Source organism: Mus caroli, unplaced genomic scaffold (genome assembly GCF_978045245.1).
Source record: "Mus caroli unplaced genomic scaffold, Mus_caroli_1 scaffold_10, whole genome shotgun sequence".
Classification (NCBI taxonomy): domain Eukaryota; kingdom Metazoa; phylum Chordata; class Mammalia; order Rodentia; family Muridae; genus Mus; species Mus caroli.
In genome coordinates, this window is record NW_028227265.1 from 123,898,915 (window position 1) to 123,916,484 (window position 17,570).

The window sequence follows — 17,570 nt, forward strand, 5'->3', positions numbered from 1 at the left end:
ACCCTGAGTGTGAAAGCATCATCAGAGCCTACAACAGGCATTCCACATAGTCAGTGCTGATGAGTCTCCATCTTCAAAGTATTGCTTTTGTGTTAAGAAATAATGAAATCTTTTAGAGCCAAATCTAGTGAATTAAGTGAGTGATCAAGCTATGTAATTCTATTTGGGGTTGAAATGAGGTGTGATTACAAAGTAATGAGGCTTATTTCCTTGAATGACTCATAAATTGGCTCTAAAGAAAATTCCAGAGAAAAAGTTACTCAATCTGGAAGGGGGACAATTTTATCAAGAAGCTATCTTGGAAAGAATGAGTTTTAAATTGACTTTATTGGGGCACAGAAATAATAGGTAGCAGACCTGAAGAATGACCTTAAGCTGTTAGGGTCACATGTCTATAAATTTTCAGTATTTCTTGCATGTTTCACCATGTACACTTAAAATAAATGTACAGAATCTGAGGATATGATTCAGTAGATAAAGCGCTTCCTGAGTAAAAATGAGGACCTGAATTTGAATCCCCAAAACATAGACAAAGTCAAATGTAGCAGAACTCTCCTTGGAATCTTTTGGGGTAGCTAATGTGATATATCCAGCAATAACTAGGCAACCCTTCTTGTGTTTCTAAGAAAGTAGAAAGAAAAGATGGAGACTCGAGGCAGACCTCTGGATTTCAATTCAAGTGCCTTGCTACATGCTTACCTGAACTCTCACACACAAACACATACATAAACATACATATTACACACACACGTACAAATCAATTAATTAATCAATCAATCAATCAACCAATGTGTAACCTTCAGATAGTATTCTTCTGTTGTGGGAAGAATGAGAAATCAGTTTTCCAAGTTTGAAGAAAACCATTCAGAATCAAAATAAAAAGGAAAGAACATCAGAAAAAAAAAACCTATTTCAACTTTAAAATAAAAATCATTAGGAATTTTCTTTATTTATATTTCAAATGTTATCCCCTCTCCTGGTTCCCCTTCCCAGTATCCCCTATCCCTTCAACCCTGCCCCTGTTCACCAACCCACCCACTCAGTCTTCCTGGCCCTGGCAGTCCCCTATACTGGGGCATATAACTTGCACATGACCAAGGGCCTCTACTCCCACTGATGACCAAGTAGGCCATTCTCTGTTACATATGCAGCTAGAGCCATGAGTCTCACCAGGTGTTTTCTTTGGTTGGTGGTTTAGTCCCAGGAAGATCTAGGGATACAGGTTAGTTCATATTGTTGTTCCTCCTATGGGGCTGCAAACCCCTTTAGCTCCTTGGGTACTTTCTCTAACTACTTCATTAGGGACCCTGTGCTCCGTCCAATGGATGGCTGTGAGAATCCACTTCTGTATTTGTCAGGCATTGGCAGAGCCTCTCAGGAGACAGCTATATCAGGCTCCTGTCAGCAAGCTCTTGTTGGCATTCACAATAGTGTCTGAGTTTGGTGGTTGTTTATGGGGTGAATTCCAGGTGAAACAGCCTCTGGATGGTCATTCCTTCAGTCTCTGCTTCACACTTTGTTTCTGTAATTCCTTCCATGCGTATTTTGTTCCCTCTGCTAAGAAAGACCGAAGTATCCACACTTTGTTTTCCTTCTTCTTTTCATGTGTTTTGCGAATTGTATCTTGGCTATTCCTAGATCTGGGCTAATATCCACTTATCAGTAAGTGCATATCATGTGTATTCTTTTGTGATTGGGTTACCTCACTCAGGATGATATCCTCCAGATCCATCCATTTGCCTAAGAATTTCATAAATTCATTGTTTTTAATAGCTGAGTAGTACTCCATTGTGTAAATGTATCACATTTTCTGTATCCATTCTTCTGTTGAGGGACATCTGGGTTCTTTCCAGCTTCTGGCTATTATAAATAAGGCTGCTATGAACATAGTGGAGCATGTGTTCTTATTACATGTTGGAGCATCTTCTGGTATATAACCAGGAGTAGTATTGCTTGATCTCAGGTAGTACTATGTCCAATTTTCTGAGGAACCACAAATCTGATTTCCAGAGTGGTTGTATCAGCTTAAGTGATGCTTCCAGAGAGTGAATGACTCAGACCCTAAGGCATCTGGGCACAGGCGTGAAACGCTGCTGAGAGAGCCCTGTGGAGACCTCATTGAGAGGGACAAAAGTAATGGCTGTCTTCCCTAAGAGCCTAACAATGCTGCCTCAGAAGATAAACAGACCTGAAAAGACGTCCCAAAGGGCTAGAACTGTGTCAAACATCCCATTTGAGAAATGAAATCAACATAGGTATAGGATGATGGTCTCAAAATGGGGAATGAAAGATTATGTATGGTGCTAGCAGATTCCTAAATGAAAAACAGGCTTGTTTTCCATCAAATCATTCTTTTATGGATGTTAAGAAATATTTTGTAAAAAGAATTTCCAAGTATAATGAGACCATAAATGATTTCCATAAGAATAAGACTGAAGTAGATAGTTTTGAGATTTTATTTTTCCAGCAATTAGGAAGAGTGTCCCTTCCCTTCCTAAGTATATTAAAATTAATTTTCAGTTTACAAATTCTTATTAGTATTGACATCTTTGGTATGCCATTTTAAAAATGTGATGTATTTTCTATGGAAATACAGGAGGATTTTTTTGCCCCACAGTCACATTTCAAATCTTACCAGATTGCATGGCCGTTGAAAATCAATTTTCCCTTTCTCCTTAGTATGCACATGGAGGTTTTTTGTTTTCCAAGGGGAAAAATCTCCAATCAATTGATGAACTGTGGTTTGTAAATCTAACTGTCCCAGAGTCTTGTAGTGGCAAAAAACCTCATTATCATGACAGGAAAGTGTCTGAAAATGCAAAGTCTGATGACAGGAACAAAAGATTTTGAGTCCAGACTGACATTTAAAAGGAGATGTTGTAACCCGTATCAAATAAAAACTGCAGTGTGGTAAAACAATCATGGTCAGGACACACTGTTATTTTTCTTGCTTCTAAGCTCATGATTATTTTCCAATTTCCCCTCAAAATAAGAGTGGAAAACTTCACAGTATCTTATAGTGGGCTTGAGCCTGAGTCTGCTCCGTAGCAGTAATTCTTTCAGTGATTTTCTGCATCATACTACAACAATGTTTTAAGGAATAAGAAGAAAGAAAAATTTCATTTTACAAAGTTATAGCAGATTCTAAAAGTTGAGATATAGAGTATCCCCAATGCTGTGTAGTACAGTTTTAAAATATGCCTGTTTTTTGCACCATCTAAACACCACTTTTGCACACAATTTTGGCATTAAAAGTAACTACTGTGTGATCTGTCTTCACCCTTTTCAGAAAAGAATGCAGAGTCAAGAGGTTACACAGCACTATAGTGGGAATGTCTTTTTTTTTTTTTTTTTGATAGTGTGGCTTAAACCTGACTTTTGTTTCTTTACATTGCATAAGTCCTGAAATAAACCTCTGACCAGTTTGTCTGATTCAATGGCAAAGGTGAAGTATTTATTCCGTACAAGAAATTTCTTGAGATTCTCAGCTTGAGAAATTATAAAACTTCATATAATTGAAATATATATATATATATATACCTTTCAAAGAGCTCACATATTAATGATGCTCAAAGGATCCATTTCTTTGAATAAGGTTGTGCCACTGGAAATTGGCGTCTCAGCAGTGAGAATAAACAAATTCAAGATAGTAGATAGAGGTGATGTTACATCAGGAGAGTGGAGAACATGAGAGATGGGAGTAGAAAGTCCTGACAACCTGAGTTTAATACCAGAATCCTATGTAAGAAGTCAGATGTGGTGTTATGCTTCTGCAATCTCAGAATTCCTACAGCAAGATGGGAGCCTGATGCAAAAGAATAGAATTTATAGCAATCAGAAATAAGAGACTATGCTTCAGCAAGAGGTTCCCCCAAATTGCTCTCTGACCTCCATAGAAATGTTGCCTGTACTGAACACATACATCACAAACACACACACACACACAGAGCTCTCTGAGTGTTCTAACTTAGCAACACAATTATCTGAGACCGGAAGGCTCCAAAAGAGAATTTACATGCAGACATCAGTCATTAAGGTATAGGTCACTGGTTGGCCTCGATGGATTATTCTTCATTGACAATCCATCTGCTTAGGAAAAGGGTTACAACAGTGCTGTGTATTCATAGTGATGCCAAGTCTAAGAAATGATTTAGACACAAAGGAAACAAGCACTGAGCTTCCATGAAGGAAACATGAAACAGCACCAATAACTCCAATCTATGTATTCTGAGTCTTAATGACAAGGAGTTAATTACTTGCTGTAATGTCTTCTATCTAAGGAATGGCTATCAAAAGCACTGTTTACTTCAGAGCAAGTGCTGAGCATATTCAGGATCACACTGATGATGGTTTAGAAATTCTATCTTTGAATCTAATTGGTTAATGTTTGGAAATATAAACGTGTTAATATAGTTTTGTGTATATTTTTTAATCACTTGAATATAGTACCAGAAAGACCGACCAATCAGAAGCCCATCAGATGCAAGCACACACCCAAGGGTCATTATTTACAAATTCGAGCTTTGGCTTAACTCACTGCCAAGCCACAGGACCACAGGACCGTTCTGGTGGAGAATAACCCCGAACACTTATCAGGACAAGGTTTTATTAAAAATAGCAAGCGTTGGATAAATGTTTTTAGCCTGGCAAGCATCTAACTAGCGGGAGGGGAGAGGGCTACTGTGGCCTTTAGCATAATTGGCTGGTGCTGGGAACCAAACCATCAACGTAACTTCTGCTTTCCTCTTGATTGCTGGTTGATAGGCAGGGGCAGGCTTGTAACCAGGAGGTGTTGGGGGAATAACCTGGAGACTGGTGCTAGGCACAGGTCTTGTTGTGGGGTAATGTGGAAACCGGTGCTAAGTTCCGGCCTGTTAGTTTATTTGGGTTTAAATTTAAGTTAGGTTCTCTAAGATGGAATCTGCACCCAAAAACTTTGGTCTCTCAGTAACAAAATAAATAGAAATCAGTGGAGGTAAACCTGGAGGACAATATGTCAGATAAAATAATTCAGGCACAGAAAGAAAATATCACATATTCTCACAGAAACGTGGTATCTAAAAGGTTCAAATTCATAGAAACAAGATAATGGAGAATTTCAGGTGCTTAGGAGGGGAAGAAACAGAGGAGTGACAGATAAGCATATACAAGTTTCAATTATGGTCTATAGTACAATAGACCATTAAAAAGTATATATACTTTTGTACTCATACATCAGGTACATAAAGGCATATAACAACTTTGCTTTATTTTCCCTCTGTGTGTCACATAGCTAACCCAATACTCAGTAAATATTGTTTGCCATCCTAAATTATGGAACTAAATTATGTGGTGGTCAAAAAATCATTAAGCCTTTCAAAATTATTTTTCTTCAACTTCTAAACATCTCAGGATCTCAAGCAACTTCTTCTCTGCTATTGTCTCTGTTCTATACCACTATGCACTCCATTGGGCAGTGGCCATGTGTTCTATACCACTATGCACTCCATTGGACAGTGGCCATGTGTTCTTCTGCTGCCCTGCTTGTGGCACTGGATAGGTAGGGGTGGCATTCTTTTTCCTTCACATCTCTCTTGGTAACTATAACTCAATATATATCAGGTAAGGCTTGTTTCCTAAAGTTAATTATAAGCTGAGGGTGGGAGCCATGATGCTTTTTCATACAACCTTAGTTTTGTTTAACTTGATTTGCACGTTACCTAATAAAGCAAGACCTCCAAGAATAATGTTTACTGTCCTCTGCCCTCCTCAGTGTATGACTTTATACTTTCACTAGCACAGACTCATAAGTGGTCATATTTAAGGATCTGTTTGGCATGATAAGGAGAGAGGATAACATTCTGGTATTCTTCAAAATTTTGCATGTTGCTCAACCATTTGCACACTACACCTTGGCATCAGTTAACTTCATTAGTATTCTCAGTTTCTTTCTCGAAGACAACTCTAAAAATGCTAATTGAGCTTTAGATATCTGTGGTACAGATACAAACACCTGTGTAGTTGCTCTGTTACTTGGAATCATAGGGGAAGGGGAGAGGTAAGGTGATTAAGGAGTTGCCAGCCAGGAGGGTTTTATCCCAGATGAGATGCTTGTATAAGAGAAACTAGCTTTTACACCTTTCCTTTTTTTGCTTGTGTTTTATTAGAGGCCAGAAGGAAAGTGCATTTGTAGGTGAGGTTTCTCCCTGGTGCTTGGGATTGTTTTATGGTTTTGTTATCTAGCAAGTGCTCTGGGAAAAAGAAGAGGAAAGAGCAGTAATATCTGAGTCAGAAGGTCCCTGTTCAGACCTCAGTTTTGTAAAACTGGGCAAATTCTATGACATCTCACAACCTCACAGTCTTAGATTAAAATGATAGAGGAGAGAGAGAGAGACAGACAGACAGAGAGAGAGAGAGAAAGAGAGAGAGAGAGAGATCCCCATGTGGCCTCTGCCTGTGTATTACCTAAGTCTCCTCTTAACACTTCACCTTGTTCTTTTATTGTTAATCATCACTACTAGAAAACTGAGCATGAACTCAAATACATGCAGATAATTAGAAATGCAAAGTCAAATACAATTCCAGTGCCTACCTAATCTATATATTCTGCATCTGAATAAGATCTAAGTGATTGATGAGTTTAGATAAAGAATCTCTTCCAATATGCTTCTTCACTCAGCCTGAAGAATGCCTACCCTTAGGACTTATATGTATACAATATTAGTTGTTACCTGGCATTTTTCTTCAACACCTGGTGTCCTCACAGAGTTATATTCAACTGCATTGCTGATCCCTGGTGACTTATTGTGCCCCTAAGATACTGACAATTCAGAGATGCCAAAACTAATGTCAGACAGGTAGTCTTGAATATGTCAATCAGTCTTCTAGAAGCTCAGCGATATTCATTGCAATAAAAATTCAAGAAAATCTATTGTCAAAATATATGAGACAACGTGTTTGGAGAGACACACATTTATTTATTCACTTATTCCAGAAACATTCCTTAGGCAGCCAGCAGATGTTGGAAGAATTCCCGAGTGAAACTATGAAGAAAGCTGAGACATTGCCCTGCCTTCAGGATCTCAGAAATGCAAAGAATCTCAATTTTCATCTTCTTTCCTTAGACCCTTGGACTTTCAGCCCAAGGTATTTCAGAGAGCAGAGAACATTTTTCTTTGGGAGCTCAGGTGTTTACTCTCAGGATAGCTGTTGTCCAGAGAAAGAGTTTAGGGATTTCCCAAGAATCTTTGCATAGTTCACTATGCCATAAACTATTTCTTCATTCACCTGCCCATGGGATTGTGGTCTTTCTTCTCAGTTGAGCTATTTCTAGTTGCAAAAAATGGAAACTTATCTACATTTTCAGTAGGGACTCCAATAAATACACTCAAAAGTTTGGTGAATAAAATTATAAAACAATATAATTAAGGGAATGTGAGCTATGCAAAGTGTTACCCTTGATGTAGCTTTACAATCATGTGCATATCATAATTAAATTATTTATATTTACAATATATACTTAAAATTGTGTATTTACTATTACTGTGGTATAGAAATTTGGAGCACCTGGTATCATGACTCACCTAAATAATAATAATAAAAAAGCTCAGAAATTATGCTCAAAAATGTAAACATCACCATATTTGCCAGACCATTTGTCATGTTAGAAGAATTAATCTCTAAATAAACACATCTCATTAACTTCAACAGTTTAGAGATATCTTGTCAAATTCCCAGCCTCAGTGACGAATCTTATACCATGGTTACAAACATAGGAGTGTTCCTTTTTAAACTCTCTCCCCCCAGGACTCATCATGATCTTTCAATAGTTCAGTTATCAGCTCTTTAAATGTTACTTATGTAAACTTCTACTCTGATCTCACTTGTCAAATTCAGTAGTCAATACCTTATAGAAATTTTCTTTTAAGCCTTACTGGCCATTTAAACTGTCAACTAATATTTGTAAGCATCCATAAGTTGACCTCTATATTATCATAAAGGTATTTTCATTTTAAACTTCTTCACTGGTTTAATCTTGTAAAGAATTTGAAACAATTGATATATTGCACATACTTGGAAACTGTTATTACTAAAAAGCATTAACTCTTCTTTGGGCTTACATAGTGAGCTTCAATATGTGGGTCAAAAATCCTTGGGGACTAAAGAACCATTTCACAGGAGTTGCCTAAGTCTATCAGAAAACACACATAGTTATATTAAGATTCATAACAGTAGTAATTGCAGTTATAACATAGCAAAAAAGTGATTTCATGGTTAGGAGTCATCACTACATGAAGAAATATAATAAAGAGTCTCAGCATTCGACAGACTGAGACCCATTGCCCTATATTGTAAAAAAACAAAAAACAAAACAAAACAAACAAAACCATGATGATGAAAGCCTAGCAAACTGCCTACATTTTAAAAAAGTTTTATCTTACATTTTTCATTATTTAATTTTATTGTTACCCAATTTGTACATCCATTAGACAATACTGAGTCAAACTGCTGAATTCTCCTGAATTTTTACTTGTTTTAGTTTCATATGCACATAGGATAAAAGGTGATTATGACTATCGCTTGTTTACTCCATCTGTCCCCATATTCCCACGATAGATCCCCTCCTGGCTTGATGTCTTTTTTTATAACCTATTACAAAAAGTCTGTACTACTCACATGTGTGTGAGTATAAGGTAGTTGTGAGTGTGTGTGTGTGTGTGTGTGTGTGTGTACACTTGTTTGTGGATATAGAGGAGTCCAAAAGAAAATGTCAGATACAATGGACTTGGAGTTTAAGGTGGTTATTAACTGCCTTGTAGTTCCTGGGAAATGAACTATGGAATTCTGCAAACAGCAAACACTCATAACAACTGAGCTATCTCCAGCCCTGTCATTGTTTTGCTGCCCGCTTTGAGTCACTCCTCACTTTTGCACTTAAGAATGATACCAGCTGGTGATTCCTGATCTATATAATGCCCCATTTACATTGATGGCATACAGATGAGTGATTTTCCTAAGTCCAATCACCTTAGATTTTGTAAACATCAGAATCCCACAGTACAGACCACTCCACAGATGAGAAAAATCATCTAAAAGAATGAGATTGCAGGCTAACTCAGAAGTAATTATCTCATGAGGACCAGTTTGTCTCTAAGAATTTCTAATGACTCCCTTGTAGAACCAGAGCCAAGACAGTTATCAATCAGACATTTACAAGGACTGCCTAATTATGTATATTTTTCCTTTTGGTTTTGTTTTGGGTTGATTCTGCCTTTTCTAATTAATTATTTTATTTATTTACATTCCAGGCACTGCAGTCCCTCCCATTCCCCCCACACAGTACTTCACTCCATTCGGTACCCCTTGCTATAAGAGAGAGGGTGCTCCCTCTCACCCAACCCCCAGCCTGGGGTATCCCCTCCCCTGAGGTCTCAAGTCTCTGTAAGATTAGGCACATCTTCTCCCACTGAGGCCAAACCTAAGTTGTCCTCTGCTATATATGTGTTGTGGCCTCAGACCAGCCAGTGTATGCTCTCTGGTTGTTTATTGTGCCTTAAAAACAATCTCAGTCTGCAGCTAGTATAGAATTCACCAAACACATCAGGCCTGAAACTTGCAGAGAACCTTCTATTTCATCTTTCCCAGTGCAAGAATGACAGGCATGCCTCTTCAAGCTTGGCTCTCATTATGCATGATTTTGCCTTTGTCCTAATGCTTCCATTAGTTAAACCTAAAGCCCATGTCACTGCAGGGAACCTTCACTTGGATCCCCTTTATTAGTGCTTCCCAATGTTACCACATTAAATAAATGTGTCTCTGACTTTCATGTTTACTCATCTATTTAGTTGGATTTTGGGCATAGGTGGCTGAGCCTAGCCTCCTTGGTCTCCCCAGTCTGGAGTTCTCACCATAAAACTCTGGTTACATATGAGCATTTGAATGACATTTTCAGATTTTTTTTTCTTTTGTACAGCTCACACTACAGTAGCACGAAGTCACTGTGTTTTCAAGTTTAAGATTTCCATTATTGTTTTTTTATCTTTTCCAATTTAAATTTTTAGACAGTTATAACAGATGAAAGACTGGTTTTCTAATGGAAATGCTTAAGCCATAATAACATGAATGTTGTCACTATAATTATCATTTAAAAAGAGGAGCAGAATGTGAGGTAGAAGGATAGACTCATTAATTCCCCTGACTCTAACCATGAGTATTCAGATATAGCTCAGAGAGAAAGGCCAAAAGTCAAATCAATTGAGCTATGAATGTTTAGTGCAGTGAAATGGATTGTCACAAAGCAAAGGAAAGAACAGGCAACTGGGCCACCTTGTTGACCCTGAAGCAACAAAATAGAAATGTTAATTACCATTCAGATTATCATTCCATAATGATGTCTTTATTGTGGTAACGACTAAATTTTAAATAGAGTTAAACACATTCTAGTTTTTAGTTTACTGTATCGCTGGAATTTGTCTAGATACTTCTTTTAAATGTGCCTTGAAGAATAAAATACTTTTAGATTTTCATATGAATAAATATTGTGCATAAATATATCTATCATGTAACATCTAGAAGTTAGATTTTTATTCTTTTGTCAGTGTTCAAATCTCACACCATAAGCAACAGAAGTGGATTGGTGGCTAAGAATGCTTCCTATCAACCCTGAGGACCGGATTTTGATTACTTGAGACTCACATGGTACATAAAAGTACTCCTACAATGTGTTCTCTGACTTCTACAAAAGGGTAGTGATACATGTGCCGGACATAGTCACTCCAAAAGTAACCATAAAGGTCATTTAAGAAAAATCTTATACCACATAGGATTCTTTTAAAGTAAAACCATATATGTATTCAGTCAGTATATTTTGCAATAACTTTCTCCAGAAAACAAAAATAATATATATATGAAATACTCTGGGAATTACAAACATCTTCAATAGGGAAATATTTTTTTGTTTGATACAGTTATACAATGTATGTTAAACATATCTATCCGCCACTACCTCTCTCCAACTCTGTTTAGTGCCCCCACTCCATCTCCTTCTAAACTTCAACTCTCAATAATTTCTTACTCAAGATGTAAGTAAAGAGTGCAGTTCTGGCCAATACACAGACAGCATCTACAACAGATCTGGTCCCAGAATAGTAGCCTCAAATTTTTAATTTTTAATTTTGTAGGTAAGAAAAATTTATAATAGAGTTGTGTTCTTCAGTTACTACTATTTGTATATATTATAAAAATTTAATAAACCTTTATTAAAACTTGAACCATTCATATAGTCACAAACATAAAGAATAAGGCTGGAATTATGGATCTTATAACAAAAAAGAATCAATATACTGGTTCTTAGGTATAAAGTCACAATAAAGACGTGAGCATGGAGAGGGAGAATTAAGCACAGGAAGTAAATTCTGTTTAACTCCAAGTGCAGATCCCATTCCTCTCCAGGTCGTCTCTGTTACCCTAGAGTGTGAAGTGCCAAGCAATACAGATAAACCTCTTTTCTTCACAACAGTTTCCTGAAGATTTTCAACCTATCCTCCCTCCAGTTCTGCTTCTTTTTTTTCCATTAATTTGGTTATTTATTCACTTGACAGTCTGATCTCAGCCCCCCCCCCCCACCCTGCTCTCCTTCATGTACCATGCTTACACTTCCTCTCTCCCCCTCCTTCTCTCCTCATAGGAGGAGAGGCCTGCCCGATGGGTACACACCCGTCAAGTCACAGTAGGTCTAATCACATTGTCCCCACTGAAGCCAGTCAAAGTAACCCAGCTGTGGGAAAGGGATTCAAAGGCAGGCAATGGAGACAGAGGCAGCCTCTACTCCAGTTGTTAGAGGCCTCAAGTGAAGAAAAAGCTGCACAGCTGTTACATATGCATAAGGAGACAAGGTCTAGCCCAGGCATATTCTTCAGTTGGTGGTTTAGTCTCTGTGAGATCCCATGGACCCAGGTTAGTTTACTCTGTAGGCTTTCCTGTGGTGCCCTTGACCACCCTAACCCCCTCATTCCTACCCTGCACAATTTCAAAGGACCCCTGAGCTCTGCTTATTGTTTGTGGGTCTCTGCATCTGTTTGCATCAGCTGCTGGATGAATCTTCTCAGAAGATAGTTATGCTAGGATCCTGTCTGCAAACAAAAACAGAATATTATTAATATTATTAATAGCATCAGTGTTAGTTGGAAGGCAGCTCATTTCTACACAGATCATGCAAGGTCAGCACAATCCCAAGAGAAGAAGGTTTTATTGACTGGGGACTAGGGTTGGGGGAAGTGAGGAAGAGAAGAAAGAGAGTAAGGGGTTGGGGGAGGTCTCTGCTTTTTATTCAGGCTGTGACATAGATACCAGGTAATAATACATACTACCACTCACAGGTGAAGCATACATAGGGAGTGGTGTGAGGAGCTGCCCTCACATTTGCCATTACAAGATGGCGCTGACATCCTGTGTTCTAAGTAGTAAACAAATAATCTGCGCATGTGCCGGGGTAGTTTTCCACTCCATGTGCTCTGCCTTCCCCGTGATGACAACTCGGACGATGGGCTGCAGCCAATCAGGGAGTGACACGTCCGAGGCAGAGGACAATTCTCCATAAAAGGGACGGGGTTTTGCCATTCGCTCTCTGCCTCCTGAAGAAGTAAGCAATAAAGCTTTTGTCGCAGAAGATTCCGGTTTTCCTGAGCGTGTTCTTGCCGGCGGGGACAAAAGCTCAGGATAAGTGGCACGGAGAAACCCAGGAACTACCATCACACCGGCGCAAGGAAGATCCCTCGTTCTCGGGGCGGAACCAGAACTGCGGGACATGAGATATGTCTGGCCTTGAACTTTCTCCAGTGTTAGAAGCCTTTTTGTTCCTTTTCACATGTCAACAAGTGGTTAAGGCAGGGCGGAGAATTCTGGACGAAATTCAAGACAGTCTATCAGAAGTAAAGTGGGGAGAGAGAGTAGGAGCAAAGAGGAAACATGGTGTACCAAATAAGTATACAGGCCTTTCCACAGGTCTTGAATCCGAGGAAAAGTTAATGTCAGGGAAGAATACCTGGGGAGAGATTGGAAGGAAAGAGGAGAAAAAGCAAAAGAAAAAAGATCAATCAGCGGAGGTTTCTAGGAGAAGGAGCCTATACCCATCACTAGATGAGTTTAAGGAGCCAGCTCTTAGTAGCTCTGAATCAGATGAAGAACTTAGCCCCTCTGAGGAAACAGACTTGGAGGAGGAAGCAGCTCGTTATGAGAGAGAAAAGTACCAGCCAAATAAAATACGAGCTAATCAGTCAAGAAAAAAGCCAAAAGCGGCTGGCAAAGGCCAGCTTGCTGCTCGGCCTCCAGGCAGTCAGCTTCAAGGTCATAGTGCACCTCTGCCCTATGCGGAGCCCACGCCCTGCTTAATGCGTCAGCCCTGCGCAGAGAGGCAGTGGACAGAGAGGCAATGCGCAGACTCGTTCATTCCAAGAGAGGAACAAAGGAAAATGAACAGGCATTTCTGGTCTTTGAAGGAGCCAAGGGTGGGCGTGTTCACGCTCCGGTAGAGTATATACAGATTAAAGAGCTTGCTGAGTCTGTCCGTAAATATGGAGCCAGTGCTAATTTTACCTTGGTACAGTTAGACAGGCTTGCTGGCATGGCACTAACTCCTGCCGACTGGCAAATGATTGCAAAAGCCACTCTCCCCAGTTTGGGCAAATATATGGAATGGAGAGCTCTATGGCAAGAGGCTGCACAAACACAGGCCTGAGCAAACGCTGCTGCTTTGACTCCAGAGCAGAGAGATTGGACTTTTGACTTGTTAATGGGTCAGGGAGCTTATACCGCTGATCAAACAAACTATCACTGGGGAGCTTATGCCCAAATTTCCTCCACGGCTATTAAGGCCTGGAAGGCGCTCTCCCGAACAGGCGAAGCCACTGGACAACTAACAAAGATCATCCAGGGACCCCAGGAGTCCTTCTCAGATTTTGTGGCCAGAATGACAGAGGCAGCAGAGCGTATTTTTGGAGATTTGGAGCAAACCGCACCTCTGGTAGAACAGCTCATTTATGAGCAAGCCACACAGGAGTGCAGAGCGGCCATAGCCCCAAGAAAGAACAAAGGCTTACAAGACTGGCTCAGGGTTTGTCGGGAGCTCAGGGGACCTCTCACGAATGCAGGCTTAGCGGCCGCCATCCTCCAATCCCAAAAACGCTCTATAGGCAGAAATGATCAGAGGACATGTTTTAACTGCGGGAAGCCTGGGCATCTTAAGAAAGATTGCAGAGCTCCAGACAAAAAGGGGGGGACCCTCACTCTTTGCTCTAAGTGTGGCAAGGGCTATCATAGAGCCGACCAGTGTTGCTCTGTGAGGGATATACCAGGGAGAAATCTGCAGGACCTGAGATAAAGAAAATGGGCTCCTCCGGAAATGATTCTGCCTATTTGGTTGTATCTTTGAATGATAGACCTAAGCTCCACCTTAAGATCAACAGAAAAGAGTTTGAAGGCATCCTTGATACCGGAGCAGATAAAAGTATAATCTCTACACATTGGTGGCCCAAAGCATGGCCCACCACAGAGTCATCTCATTCGTTACAGGGCCTAGGATATCAATCATGTCCCACTATAAGCTCCGTTGCCTTGACATGGGAATCCTCTGAGGGACAGCAAGGGAAATTCATACCTTATGTGCTCCCGCTCTTGGTTAACCTCTGGGAAAGGGATATTATGCAGCATTTGGGCCTTATTTTGTCCAATGAGAATGCCCCATCAAGAGGGTATTCAGCTAAAGCAAAAAATATCATGGCAAATATGGGTTATAAAGAAGGAAAAGGGTTAGGACGTCAAAAGCAAGGAAGGACAGAGCCCATCTCACCTAATGGAAACCAAGACAGACAGGGTCTGGGTTTTTTTCTAGGGGCCACTGGGGCAGCACGACCCATACCATGGAAAACAGGGGATCCGGTATGGGTTGCTCAGTGGCCCCTATCCTCTGAAAAACTGGAAGCTGTGATTCAACTAGTAAAGGAACAATTGAAACTAGGCCATATTGAACCATCTACCTCACCTTGGAATACTCCAATTTTTGTAATTAAGAAAAAGTCAGGAAAGTGGAGACTGCTCCATGACCTCAGAGCCATTAATGAGCAAATGAACTTATTTGGCCCGGTACAGAGGGGTCTCCCTGTACTTTCCGCCTTACCACGTGGCTGGAATTTAATTATTATAGATATTAAAGATTGTTTCTTTTCTATACCTTTGTGTCCAAGGGATAGGCCCAGATTTGCCTTTACCATCCCCTCTATTAATCACATGGAACCTGATAAGAGGTATCAATGGAAGGTCTTACCACAGGGAATGTCCAATAGTTCTACAATGTGCCAACTTTATGTGCAAGAAGCTCTTTTGCCAGTGAGGGAACATTTCCCCTCTTTAATTTTGCTCCATTACATGGATGACATCCTCCTGTGCCATAAAAACCTTACCATGCTACAAAAGGCATATCCTTTTCTACTTAAAACTTTAAGTCAGTGGGGTTTACAGATAGCCACAGAAAAGGTTCAAATTTCTGATACAGGACAATTGTTGGGCTCTGTGGTGTCCCCAAATAAGATTGTGCCCCAAAAGGTAGAGATAAGAAGAGATCACCTCCATACCTTAAACGATTTTCAGAAGCTATTGGGAGATATTAATTGGCTCAGACCTTTTTTGAAGATTCCTTCTACTGAGTTAAGGCCTTTGTTTGATATTTTAGAAGGAGATTCTTATATCTCCTTCCCTAGGGCTCTTACTCTAGCTGCTAACCAGGCCTTACAAAAGGTGGAAAATGCCTTACAGAATGCACAATTACAACGTATTGAGGATTTGCAGTCTTTTAGTTTCTGTGTCTTTAAGACAGCACAATTGCCAACCACAGTTTTGTGGCAGAATGGGCCATTGTTGTGGATCCATCCAAACGTATCCCCAGCTAAAATAATAGATTGGTATCCTGATGCAATTGCACAGCTTGCCCTTAAAGGCCTAAAAGCAGCAATCACCCATTTTGGACGAAGTCCCTATCTTTTAATTGTACCTTATACCGCTGCACAGGTTCAAACCTTGGCAGCCACATCTAATGATTGGGCAGTTTTAGTTACCTCCTTTTCAGGACAAATAGATAACCATTATCCAAAACATCCAATTTTACAGTTTGCCCAAAATCAATCTGTTGTGTTTCCACAAATAACAGTAAGAAACCCACTTAAAAATGGGATTGTGGTATATACTGATGGATCAAAAACTGGCATAGGTGCCTATGTGGCTAATGGTAAAGTAGTATCCAAACAATATAATGAAAATTCACCTCAAGTGGTAGAATGTTTAGTGGTTTTGGAAGTTTTAAAAACTTTTTTAGAACCCCTTAATATTGTGTCAGATTCCTGTTATGTGGTTAATGCAGTAAATCTTTTAGAAGTGGCTGGAGTGATTAAGCCTTCCAGTAAAGTTGCCAATATTTTTCAGCAGATACAATTAGTTTTGTTATCTAGAAGATTTCCTGTTTATATTACTCATGTTAGAGCCCATTTAGGCCTACCTGGCCCCATGGCTCTGGGAAATGATTTGGCAAATAAGGCCACTAAAGTGGTGGCTGCTGCCCTATCATCCCCGGTAGAGGCTGCAAGAAATTTTCATAACAATTTTCATGTGATGGCTGAAACATTACGCCGTCGTTTCTCCTTGACCAGAAAAGAAGCCTGTTACATTGTTACTCAATGTCAAAGCTGCTGTGAGTTCTTGCCAGTTTCTCATGTGGGAATTAACCCACGTGGTATTCGACCTCTACAGGTCTGGCAAATGGATGTTACACATGTTTCTCCCTTTGGAAAACTTCAATATCTCCATGTGTCCATTGACACATGCTCTGGCATCATGTTTGCCTCTCCTTTAACCGGAGAAAAGGCCTCACATGTGATTCAACATTGCCTTGAGGCATGGAGTGCTTGGGGGAAACCCAAACTCCTGATAATGGACCAGCTTATACATCTCAAAAATTCCAGCAGTTCTGCCATCAGATGGACGTGACCCACCTGACTGGACTTCCATACAACCCTCAAGAACAGGGTATTGTTGAGCGTGCGCACCGCGCCCTCAAATCCTATCTAATAAAACAGAAAGGGGGAGTCGAGGAGGCTCTACCCCGAGCACCAAGAGTGTCTGTGTCTATGGCACTCTTTACACTCAATTTTTTAAATCTTGATGCTCATGGCCATACTGCGGCTGAATGTCATTGTTCAGAGCCAGATAGGCCCAAAGAGATGGTTAAATGGAAAGATGTTTTATGTAACAAATGGAAAGGAATGGATCCTATTTTAATAAGATCCAGGGGAGCTGTTTGTGTTTTTCCACAGAATGAAGACAACCCATTTTGGATACCAGAAAGACTCACCCGAAAAATCCAGACTGACCAAGGGAATACTAATGTCCCTCGTCTTGGTGATGTCCAGGGCGACAATAACAAAGGGAGAGCAGCGTTGGGGAATAATGTCGACATTTCCACTCCCAATGCCGGTGATGTATAATGCTCAAGTATTCCCCTGCTTTTTACCACTAACAAGGAACTGGGTTTGGCCTATCTACCAATA